A 12500-nucleotide genomic window follows, 5' to 3' on the forward strand; every position below is an offset into this window, starting at 1 on the left:
TAATTCTTTTAAACAAAAACCAAACCAGCCACTCTGGAACCCACGCAATTTGTTTATCGTGTACAATACATTCTTTAAGCATCTGAAATAAGCAATAGCCGTTCTTTTTGTCAAATTCTGCCAATCATAACATTAAAAGAAATCTTCAGGTTCTTGTGTCAACACGATTTGTTGGCATATGTGCGTATAGGAAAATCTCTACTTCGCACATACAGTTCTGATCAATTGGAAAAATGCTACCTTACTAAGCATTCATTTAGTTCAATTAAGTAATGGGTTATACTCATCATCATCTTCTCCTCCCACACATCTTGCAACAAAGGGCCTCGGTTAGCTTTCGCCAGTCACTTCTATCTTGAGCTTTTTAATTCAATACTTCTCCATTCATCGTCTCCGACTTCACCCTTCATAGTCCTCAGCCATGTAGGCCTGGGTCTTTCAACTCTTCTAGTGCCTTGTGAAGCCCAGTTGAAAGTTGGGTGAACTAAACTCTCCCAGAGAATGCAAAGAGCATGCCCAAACCATCTCCATCTACCCCTCATCATGATCTCACCCATATATGGCACGAGTAATTTCTCTTATAGTTTCATTTCTTAATCCTGTCCTGCCATTTAACTCCCAATATCCTTCTGAGGACTTTGTTCTCAAATCTACTAAATCTGTTGGATATTGTCTCTTTGTCATACCACGATTCATAGGTTATCCTATCACGGGGTAAACCATCTCTTACTAATTTTGATGTCCTTTTATTTTGCAACTTTCCAAACAGTACTTCGAGCTAAGTAACATCTAGCAGGATTAGTCACTTCCAGTAATAACATGATTAATTACATTTTCTCATGGGAACATTCATCTAAATATTTCTTTACAGAAGCAATGTTTCTAAGATGATATATCCATTGATTCATACAAACTCTAATCCTCATCAAGACTAAATTGTCGTCAATGTTCATTTATATTTATTCCTCATCACCATAAATAAAATTTAATCTGATTTTTGTTTGAATTGACTAAATGTCAGAATTAGAAATGAAACTATAAGAGATTACTCAAATACCATATGCCATGGTGAGGGTGAGATGGAGATGGTTCAGGCATGCTCTTCGCACTCACCAAGAGAGATTAGTTCACCAAACTTTCAACTGGGCTCCAGAAGGCTCTAGACGAGTTGGAAGCCCCAGGCCTTCATGACTGAGGACTACGAAGCGTGAAGTAGGAGCTGATGAATGGCGAAGTATTGATTCAAAAACTCAAGATAGGGACGACTGGCGAAAAATAATCGAGGCCCTTTGTGTCAATAAATGTCGGAGAAGATGATGATGATGATGATGTTTAAATGTCATTCGTTCATATTAATTTACAATAGTCAGAAGGGAGGCAATTTTTCAGTTGTCATTTCAATGTCATTCATGCTAAAGTAGAACTGTGTATCATCCCCAAACAGATTGATCTAACTCCATGTCTCGGTAGAACTTTTGATAAAACCAATAATATAAATAAATACCAAAAATGGATTAGACTGGATTCATTGATTTGGTCTTAATGCCTGGCACTGGATCCTGGAAGGCCGTTCTGTGCCCTAAAGTAGCTGAGGAAACCCCACAGGTAAGTATAAAGTTTAAAGGTCACTCATGAATGGCAGAGGCAAGGGACAGTAACAGTGCCCTGAAGACTGACAATATATTACCTATGATCATCGCAAAATAGGACCAGGGAGGGCCAGGCAATGGCTGCCGACAACTCAGCAGGTAGACCTATAGGTTCCCCCAAATCCCCCAGCCTTAGCTCGCATGGATGGTTAGGTTGCGGACACTACTAGAAGCTATCAAGCTTGACGGATCTCGAACCCCAGTTCAGCCGATTGCCAGACAGGGACGTTTCCAATAGGTTACAAGAATCCAAGTTATAGGATTGGACTGAACACACTATTCCTAATATGATTATCTTTCGTAGCTCTTTATGAACTAAGGTTGTGGTGGTCTTATTAGTAGCGTCCCTGACTGGTGAACGCCAGACTGGGGTTCGAGTCCCGCTCAAACTTGTTAGTTCCTATTGTCCCTGTAACCTCCCTACCCTAGTGAACTAAGTATGGGGTGTTTGAGGGAGCCTATAGGTCTACTTGCTAAGTCATCAGCAGCAATTTCCTGGCCCTCCTTGGTCCTAGCTTGGGTGGAGAGGGGGTTTGGGCGCTGATCATATGTATATATGGGTCAGTCTCTGGGGCATTGTCTTGCTTGATAGGACAATGTCACTGTCCCTTGCCTCTTCCATTCATGTGCAACCTTTAAACCAATAAATGATTAAGGACAGAGTAATATTGATGATGCTTCCTTGTAAACATCTAGAAAAAACAATTTGTTCTAACCTTGAACAGTTATGTCAACGTAGCAATAAAACTATTAATTGCTCTACATTGGCTACCAGGAAACGCAAGAAGTATTTACAAGATGTCTTATGACTTACCAAGCACTACGATTTGGAATTCTAAATTACATAAATGAATTATTAAATGGCTTTCACATTGACGCTTCTGGGACTAAGACATAGCGTAGATCATCATAGATTGAATGAGCCGAGATGTAATTTAAACATCAGGTTTAGAACATTTGCATCGTGTGCAACAAGAATCTATAATAAACTGCCTGAAATTCTCAAGAACAGTGAAAGCCTGCAGAGTTTTAAGAAGAAATTAAAAACCCACTTATTCACTGACTGCTACAATTTGAGTGAAAAGTGCATCAGACAAGAACATATATGTAACCTGAAATATGTACGAGGGAGGTGCTATGAAGAGCTGCACCAGTAGAGGAGTTGGGCCTTGAAGACTACTCACAAGTTATGAGCCTTGAAGACTACTTACAAGTAACGAGCCTTGAAGACTACTCACAAGTAACGAGCCTTGAAGACTACTCACAAGTAACGAGCCTTGAAGACTACTCACAAGTAACGAGCCTTGAAGATACTCACAAGTAACGAGCCTTGAAGACTACTCACAAGTAACGAGCCTTGAAGATACTCACAAGTATCATAAGTAAGTAACAAGAATGTCAGCACATCGTGGTCTCAATCCAGGATTTCAGGCTGAAGGGGATGCATAGTTTGAAGGCTCCAATTTCGTTAAATTCGCTGGAAATCTCAACAGTTTGAAGCTAAATTACAACTGGAAAAGGAATAATTCCATACATTACACATGGGAAAAGACACATTTTAATACCGTCTGGAAAACTGAAAAACGCCAATTCCAGTAATATAGAATAATAAGATTCACTTACGAAGCCAAAACGATTTTTTCCACTGGGAGAGCTGGACAGCAAATTTCGAACTTTTAACTCTCAGACTAAGTTACCCACCCGGATGGGAAAGTGCTATTGGTGGGGGAGGGGGTTAAGGATCCATTATCATTTTCAAACCCAACTAGAAAAACAATCAGAGTGCAGACCTCCGCCAATGCCTGAAAACTTTAAATTAATCAATCAATCAATCAGACCTCCGCTATAGCAGCTTCTTTCTCTAAACCCACTTGTCTTTCCCAGAATCAAATTAGATCGTGGGCGTATTTTCAGTCGACCTTGACCATGACCTTCAACCTAGGACTTTCAAAATTGAATCACTTCTACGTCTCCACACAAAAATTAATCCATGAAAGTTTCACTACTCTGAGTAAAATTATGACCAGGAAGTTGTTCAGAAATAAACAGACAAATGGACAAACAGTGGTGAAAACATATCCTCCTCCCATCTTCATTGGCGGAGGTAAGAAGACGAAGATAAATTTCAGCAAACAGTTCAACTGATTTGTAAAAATATAATCATCAAACTGATCACTTCTATACTAATTGATTTACACTGGATGCTTACTAAAGCAAGAATTTTGTTTAAAATATTTACAATAATCCATCTAATTATCAGAACCAGGAGTCCAAATTATCTAGAGAGAATTTCTACCTATTGTGTAGCCAACGTTTCACACGAGAATAGTTACAGATGGTTTCAAACTATTTGAACCAAGATATACAGTGTGTGTATACTGTATAGGTCCTAGAGCTTTCAAATATGTGGTTACAAGACCATACAATAAGCTCCCACTAGACTCCCGAAGGACTGAAGATATTATTAAGGCTTTAAAGAGGAAACTAAAGACTATGTTGTTCTCTAAGGGCTTCGATAATATGAACTTGACAATAAATGATCAATATGCGGTGTGAAATACTGAATGCCTTGGAATATATATGATAAAATGAATTTCGATAGGGCACTGTCACTGTCCCTTGCCTCTACCCTTCATGGGCGGCCTTTAAACGTTTAAAACCTTTAAAGAAATCAGTTAATACCGCCAATGGCAAACTGAAAATCCAACAGCAAAAAGGCGATTATTTTAACAGAATAAAACTCCTACCCCTGCCCAGGATGATATTCTAAAACTCGTCCTTAATTGCCACTGTGTCACAAAACCAAAAGAAACCGACAAAAGGACAAAGATTGAGCTGCTGCTCGACTCGATCCAGCATTCCAAAAAGTAAAGGCACCCTCCAAACAACAGATACCTTCCACCCAGAGACTCTCTTTGAGGCCCTCCCCAAACACAGGCAAGAGGCGAGCAGTATTGTTACCTGGGAAATAAATGACAAATCAGCCAAAAAACTTATGCCCAAGAGAACATTTCTATCTGTCAAGATGAAAGACCGTCGCCTTCGTCTTCATCTTCATAGATGACTACTACACCAGTCTGGATGCAATCCTTTTCCATAACGACAAGTTCCACCTGCTCACCCCTAACCCTACAGACGACATGAAGAGGAATGATGTATAAACGCATTGAAATTGTAAATACCGCAACCAACACGTCCCATCTGCCAACCACGGTCTTCGTTACCTTTATGGTAACGTTAAGACTCAAAAATGGAAATCCATTTTGCAATCAACATGCTCCTTACTACTTACATACCGAATAGGCATAGCACGCCGTCATTTGCCGATTTCATTACCGCAATATGAGGCTCATATAGATACGGGACATCGCTTCCATGGACGTTGAGTACTTGTCTACCAACGTCCCTGTCAACGAGACCATCGCCCTTATGATGAATTGTGTCTGGTCCAAGCTTGTGTTGAGAGGGGTCTTGGGTACAGAGCAATGTATACATGGGCAATCTCCAAGGCATTGTCCTGCTTGCACGGGCTATGTCACTGTCCCTTGTCTCTGCCATTCACAAGTGGCCTTTAAACCTCTAAAATCCTCAACCCTTGAAGACGTCAAGGAACTCCAACGTATGTTTGAGTGTTGCAGCTCTCTCCATTCCATCTCCGAACGAAGCCTACATGGACGCCTTCCCTTCCTCGGTGACTTTGTAAGAATCCTTAACCAGAGATTTGATCTCGGCCTTTGTTTTAAAGAGTAAGTACCCGGCGAGAGAGAGAGAGAGAGAGAGAGAGAGAGAGAGAGAGAGATAGATCCACAAAATTTAAGTATTCAAGAGAGAGAGAGAGAGAGAGAGAGAGAGAGAGAGAGAGAGAGAGAGAGATCCACAAAATTTAAGTATTCAAGAGAGAGAGAGAGAGAGAGAGAGAGAGAGAGAGAGAGAGAGAGAGAGAGAGAGAGATCCACAAAATTTAAGTATTCAAGAGAGAGAGAGAGAGAGAGAGAGAGAGAGAGAGAGAGAGAGAGAGAGAGAGAGCGAGAGAGAGATCCACAAAATCTAAGTATTCAAAAGAGAGAGAGAGAGAGAGAGAGAGAGAGAGAGAGAGAGAGAGAGAGATCCACAAAATTTAAGTATTCAATAGAGAGAGAGAGAGAGAGAGAGAGAGAGAGAGAGAGAGAGATCCACAAAATTTAAGTATTCGAGAGAGAGAGAGAGAGAGAGAGAGAGATCTACAAAATTTAAGTATTCAAGAGAGAGAGAGAGAGAGAGAGAGAGAGAGAGAGAGAGAGAGAGAGAGAGAGAGAGAGAGAGAGAGAGAGAAAAAGAGAGAGAGAGATCCACAAAATTTAAGTATTCAAGAGAGAGAGAGAGAGAGAGAGAGAGAGATCCACAAAATTTAAGTATTCAAGAGAGAGAGAGAGAGAGAGGGAGAGAGAGATCCACAAAATTTAAGTATTCAAGAGAGAGAGAGAGAGGGAGAGAGAGATCCACAAAATTTAAGTATTCAAGAGAGAGAGAGAGAGAGAGAGAAAGAGGGAAAGAGAGAGAGAGAGAGAGAGAGAGAGAGAGAGAGAGAGAGAGAGAGAGAGAGAGAGAGAGAGATTATAAGGCCGAGTAGATATTTAAGACTAAAGTACCCAATAAAAAGCTTCAAACTCCCAATACATTAATACCACCTCAATGAACATCAAGTGTTGACGCCTATCAATAAATGCTTGTGCTCAAATGCTAATGAACACATACGCCTTCGCAAGTATATACAAGCAAGCAATCTCTTGCGACCAAACACACTAATGCTTCGAGCTGACACACTCGAAGTATAATCACATCTGGGTAAACTAAAAATAGCATTATTCCTAAACATTTTTACGTTACTCGACGAAGACATGCGTGAGAGACCATGGAAAATTAGCAAGTAACTCTAAGCCTGTTTGACAGAGATATTGGAATAGAACGACTGTCATAATTTAAATCCACGAAATAAAAATGAAATGGATATCTTAGATTCCCCCCCCCCACCCCCTCCCCAACTCATTCCCTCATGTGGCTGGTGGTACGGTAGTTCTAAGTAACTAAGATTTAAGACGACGACATCATTCTCACGATTTTACTTTGAAAATTTAATCGGCCCATTATTCAAACGAATTTTGTTTTGGCTATGCCGCAGAGCTTACGTTCCGTTAGGGCCAGGCCATTTACAACCAATATTCTATGGACATTATCTACAACAACATGAAGATTATACTGATTATGGAACAGCAATATAATTATCTGAAATCAAACCACATCAGCCACTGTGGAACCCACGCAATTTGTTTATCGTGAACAGTAAATTCTTTGAGCATCTGAAATATACCGGAGCCTATTCTAATTGTCAAATTCTGCCAATTATAACATTAAAAAAAGTCTTCAGTTTTTGTGTTGACACGATTTATTGGCATAGAAAAATGTTGCCTTACTAGGCATCCAGTTAGCTCAATCAGCCAATGGGTTATCCTCCTCATCATCATCTCCTCCTACCATTATTGACGCAAAGGGCCTCTCTTAGATTTCGCCAGTCGTTTCTATTATGAGCTTTTAAATCAATAATTCTCCACTCGTCATCTCCATCTTCACACTTTATAGTTCTCAGTCATGTAGGACTTTGTCTTCCAACTCTTCTAGTGCTTTGTGGAGTCAAGTTGAAAGTTTGGTGAACTAATCTCTCTTGGGGAGTAGGAAGAGCATGCCCAAACCATCTCCATCTACCCCTCATCATGATCTCACCCACATGTGGCACTCGAGTAATTTCTCTTATAGTTTCATTTTCATTCCTTTCCTGCCATTTAACTCCCAATATCCTTCTGAGGACTTTGTTCTCAAATCTACTAAATCTGTTGGAGATTGTTTCATTGTCATACCATGATAATTTTGCTACCCTCTTCATTTTGCAACTTTCCAAACTATACTTCAAGCTATGTAAGATATAGCAACAATAGTCACTTCCAGTAATAACATGATTAATTACATTTTCTCATGGGAACATTCATCTGAATATTTCTTTACAGAAGCAATGTTTCTAAGATGATATATCCATTGATGCATACAAACTCTAATCCTCATCAAGACTAAATTGTCGTCAATGTTCATTTATTTTTCTTCCTCATCACCATCAATAAAGTTTAATTTGATTTTTGCTTGAATTTTTAAATGTCAGGATTGGAAATGATACTATAAGAGATTACTCAAATGCCATATGCCATGGTGAGGGTGAGATGGAGATGGTTCAGGCATGCTCTTCGCATTCCCCAAGAGAAATTAGTTCACCAAACTTTCAACTGGGCTCCACAAGGCTCTAGACGAGTTGGAAGCCCCGGGCCTACATGACAGAGGACTATGAAGCGTGAAGTAGGAACTGATGAATGGCGAAGTATTGATTCAAAAACTCAAGATAGAGACGACTGGCGAAAAATAATCGAGGCCCTTTGTGTCAATAAATGTCGGAGGAGATGATAATGATGATGATGTTTAAAATGTCATTCATTCACTTATTCATTTATACTAGTCAGAAAGGAGTTTAATTTTCAGTTGTCATTTCAATGTCATTTCTGCTAAAGTAAAATTGTTTATCATCCCCACATAGATTTAACTAACTAACTCTAAGCCTCTGTATTACTTATTATAAATCCATAATATAAATAGATACGAAAATAGGATTAGACTGGATTCATTTATTTAGTCTTCATGACTGGCACTGGGTCCTGGGATGCCTTTCAGGGCCCTATAGCAGCTGGGGAACCCCGCAGATAAGTATAAAGTTAGAGGTCACTCATGAATGGCAAGGGACAGTAACAGTATCCTAAAGACAGATCATATATACATCTGATCCGTGCAAACTAGGACCAGGGAGGGCCAGGCAATGGCTGCCAACAACTCAGCAGGTAGACCTACAGGCTCCCCCAAATACCCTATCCTTGGCTCACATGGATTTCGAACCCCAGTTCAGCAGATTCTCAGGCAGAATACTTTTCAATAGGTTACCTGAACCCAAGTTATAGGATTGGACTGAACACACTATTCCCAATATGATTATCTTTAGTAGCTCTTTATGAACTAAGGTTGTGGTGGTCTTATTAGTAACGTCCCTGACTGGTGAACGCCAGACTGGGCTTAAGAATCCCACTCAAACTTATCAGTTCCTTTGGTCGCTACAACCTCACCATCCTTGTGAGGTAAGAAGAGGGGAGTTTGGGGAGCCTATAGGTCTACCTGCTAAGTTGTCATCAGCAGCCATCGCCTAGCCCTCCCTGGTTCTAGCTTGGGTGGAGAGGGAGATTGGGCGCTGATCATATGCATATATTATGTTCAGTCTCTAGGGGATTGTTCTGCTTGATATATCAATGTCACTTCCCCTTGTCTCTGCCATTCATAAGCATCCCTTAAACCTTTAAAACATCTTGGTCTTAATCCAGGATTTGAGGTTGAAGATGAAGATCCTTTAAAGGTGTCTGGTTACAGTTCAATTTCATCAGAATAGATGCTCACCAGAATGTCAGACTGGAAAGCCCCACTCCCCACTGTGTTGCCCTACCACAGCAGTTGCCTCCCCAGTAAACAGCTTAAACTCACGGTCTCAGGCTGGGATGAATCTGCTATCATGCGAGTACTAGGCGAACAAGTTACTATTGTACTAACAAGGAAGCTAGTGAAGCCTAGTTTGAAGGCCTTGATATATAGCTTAATACCAGATACAGTAAGCTCTGGTATAATTAAATTTTAAAGCATTGATTGATCATTGTATTCCCGATTAGGAAGATCATTCCACAACTTGGTCACAGCTGGAATAAAACCTTTAGAGTACTGCGTAATATTGAGCCTCGTGATGGAGAAGGCCTGGCTATTAGAATTAACTGCCTGCCTAGTATTACGAACAGGATAGAATTGTCCAGGGAGATCTGAATGTAAAGGATGGTCAGAGTTGTGAAAAATCTTATGCAACATACATAATGAACTAATTGAACGACGGTGCCAGAGATTAATATCTAGATCAGGAATAAGAAATTTAATAGACCGTAAGTTTCTGTCCAACAAATTAAGATGAGAATCAGCAGCTGAAGACCAGACAGGAGAACAATACTCAAAACAAGGTAGAATGAAAGAATTAAAACACTTCTTCAAAATAGATTGATCACCGAAAATCTTGAAAGACTTTCTCAATAAGCCTATTTTTTTGTGAAATTGAAGAAGACACAGACCTTATATGTTTCTCAAAAGTAAATTTACTGTCGAGAATCACACCTAAAATTTTGAAAGAGTCATACATATTTAAAGAAACATTATCAATACTGAGATCTGGATGTTGAGGAACCACCGTCCTTGACCTACTTACAATCATACTTTGAGTTTTGTTAGGATTCAACTTCATACCCCATAATTTGCACCATGCACTAATTCTAGCTAAATCTCTATTAAGGGATTCACCAACCCTAGATCTACATTCAGGGGATGGAATTGATGCAAAGAGAGTAGCATCATCTGCATATGCAACAAGCTTGTTTTCTAGGCCAAACCACATGTCATGTGTATATAGTATGAAAAGTAATGGGCCAAGAACACTACCCTGTGGAACACCGGATATCACATTCCTATAATCACTATGGTGCCCATCAACAACAACTCTTTGAGATCTATTACTTAAAAAATCAGTAATAATGCTAAGAAACGACCCACCCACTCCCAACTGTTTCAGTTTGAAAACAAGGGCCTCATGATTAACACGGTCAAAGGCAGCACTAAAATCAAGGCCAATCATACGAACTTCCCGACCACAATCAAGGGATTTCTGTACAGCATTGGAGATTGTAAGAAGGGCATCACATGCTCCAAGGCCTTTACGAAAACCAAATTGCAAACTAGGGAGTAGATGATTACCTTCAGCAAACCTATTAAGACGTTTTGCCAGAAGACGTTCAAAAACTTTAGATAATATGGGAGTTATGGAAATTGGGCGGTAATCAGTGGGACTTGAGCTACCACAAACACATTTACATAGAGGAGTAACATTACCAATTCTCCAACTAGTGCTAAAAGCTCCTCTACTTGCTAACTTGCGCAAAATAGCAGATAACTTTGGAGCTAAGAAATCTGCAGTTTTTATAAAAAACAAAAGGAAAAATACCATTTTGGTCTACACCTCCATAAGCATCAAGGTCCACAAACAGAGCTTTAAATCTCACGAGATCGAAAAGCTAAACTAGTTAGTTTAGCCTCAGGAAAACAGGAATGAGGAAGTTCAAGTTTTTCATTACTCTGTTTACTGTTAAAAACATCAGCCAAAAGGGTTGCCTTTTCCTTTGGACAGTGAGGTGACTGAGCCATCTGTTTTAAGTAAAGGAGGAACTGTTGCATCTACACCAAAGAGTGCATATTTAAGGGTAGACCACCATTTATGTTCCTGAGTTGTACCAGAAAGTGTTTTTTTTTATGGTTAAATTGTACTCCTTTTCAGTTGAGGCATAAACTCTCTGAGCAAAAGCTCGAAGCTGAGTATAGTTGTTCCAGGTGAAATCTGATCTGTTACCCTTCAAAAGTTGATAGGCCTCCTGCTTCTCCAAAAAAGAACGTCTTACAATCATCATTGAACTACGGTTTGTCCTTCACTCGGTACCTTAGCACACGAGAAGGGATACGCCTATCAATTACGTTGACTAGATTCTCATTCAAAGGGACAACAGGATCTACACTATTATATAATCGTGACCAATTCAAGCACAAAAGATCATGTAAATCCCATTCTAGTCTGCTTGGGATTTCATATAAATTTTACAAGAATATGATATATCAGGGACAGGCTGCACAGTCTTCACTAATAATGAAATCAAGGCATGATCAGATGTCCCGACTGGAGAACCAACCTTACTAGTTATAACGCCAGGGGAGTCAGTGTATACGAGGTCCAAGCAATTACCAGACCTGTGAGTAGCTTCATTTATGTTTTTCTCACAGCCTGATTCAGAGGCAAAGTCTAAAGCTCTTAAGCCATGGCGATCTGTAGGAGAGATAGAACTTAACCACTCCCTATGGTGAGCATTAAAATCACCGACAAAGACAAAAGAAGCCTTTCTATCATCTTCTTGTATCTTAGCCATAATGGTAAGAAGACCATCGAAGATAGAATCATCTATGTCTGGATTCCGGTAGATCGAACACAAATAAAAGTTGTTATGCCTGCCACAAACTTCTATTGCCTGAATCTCATGACATCCACATTGATAGCAGGACTTATGAGAAGCAGGGTACTCGGTCCCAATATACACCGCCATTCCCCTGGGCCTAGGGATGGCATCACGTTTCAACATTATTGGCTTCTTAAAACCAGTTATAAGGAGCTCAGATGAGTGCCTCATATTAGAAACCAAAGTTTCTGAGCACAAAAGAATATCATACTGTCTGGACGCAACTGTAAGGTCTTGATATTTGCATGAAGACCACGAATATTGCAATACAGAAGACGACATTGACGAAATCTAGGACGTACTGGTCCCGGATTTCGCTCAATGTCTCCAGGCAGCACAAGAATTAATAGAAATAAAAAAGAGACATCATACTTAAAAACTAGATTAACAAGAATTATAACAAAAACAATACGTACAGAATTATAAACAAAGTGATTGATGATACCCATAGACTATAGTAAAAAGTCGGAAAAACTGGTCAACATGGAGGAGCCGATACACAATGCAAGGCTAAATACCCTCCAGGATAGCCACTTCAACTGAAGGGAGGACAGTAAGGATGGTTTTGAGAAGAAAAATAATCAGAAAAAGGAAAAGACAACCTCTTGATAAACCACCAGGCATCCATGGCCCTTCTATTAAGCCT

This window comes from Palaemon carinicauda, unplaced genomic scaffold (genome assembly GCF_036898095.1).
Source record: "Palaemon carinicauda isolate YSFRI2023 unplaced genomic scaffold, ASM3689809v2 scaffold582, whole genome shotgun sequence".
Taxonomy (NCBI): domain Eukaryota; kingdom Metazoa; phylum Arthropoda; class Malacostraca; order Decapoda; family Palaemonidae; genus Palaemon; species Palaemon carinicauda.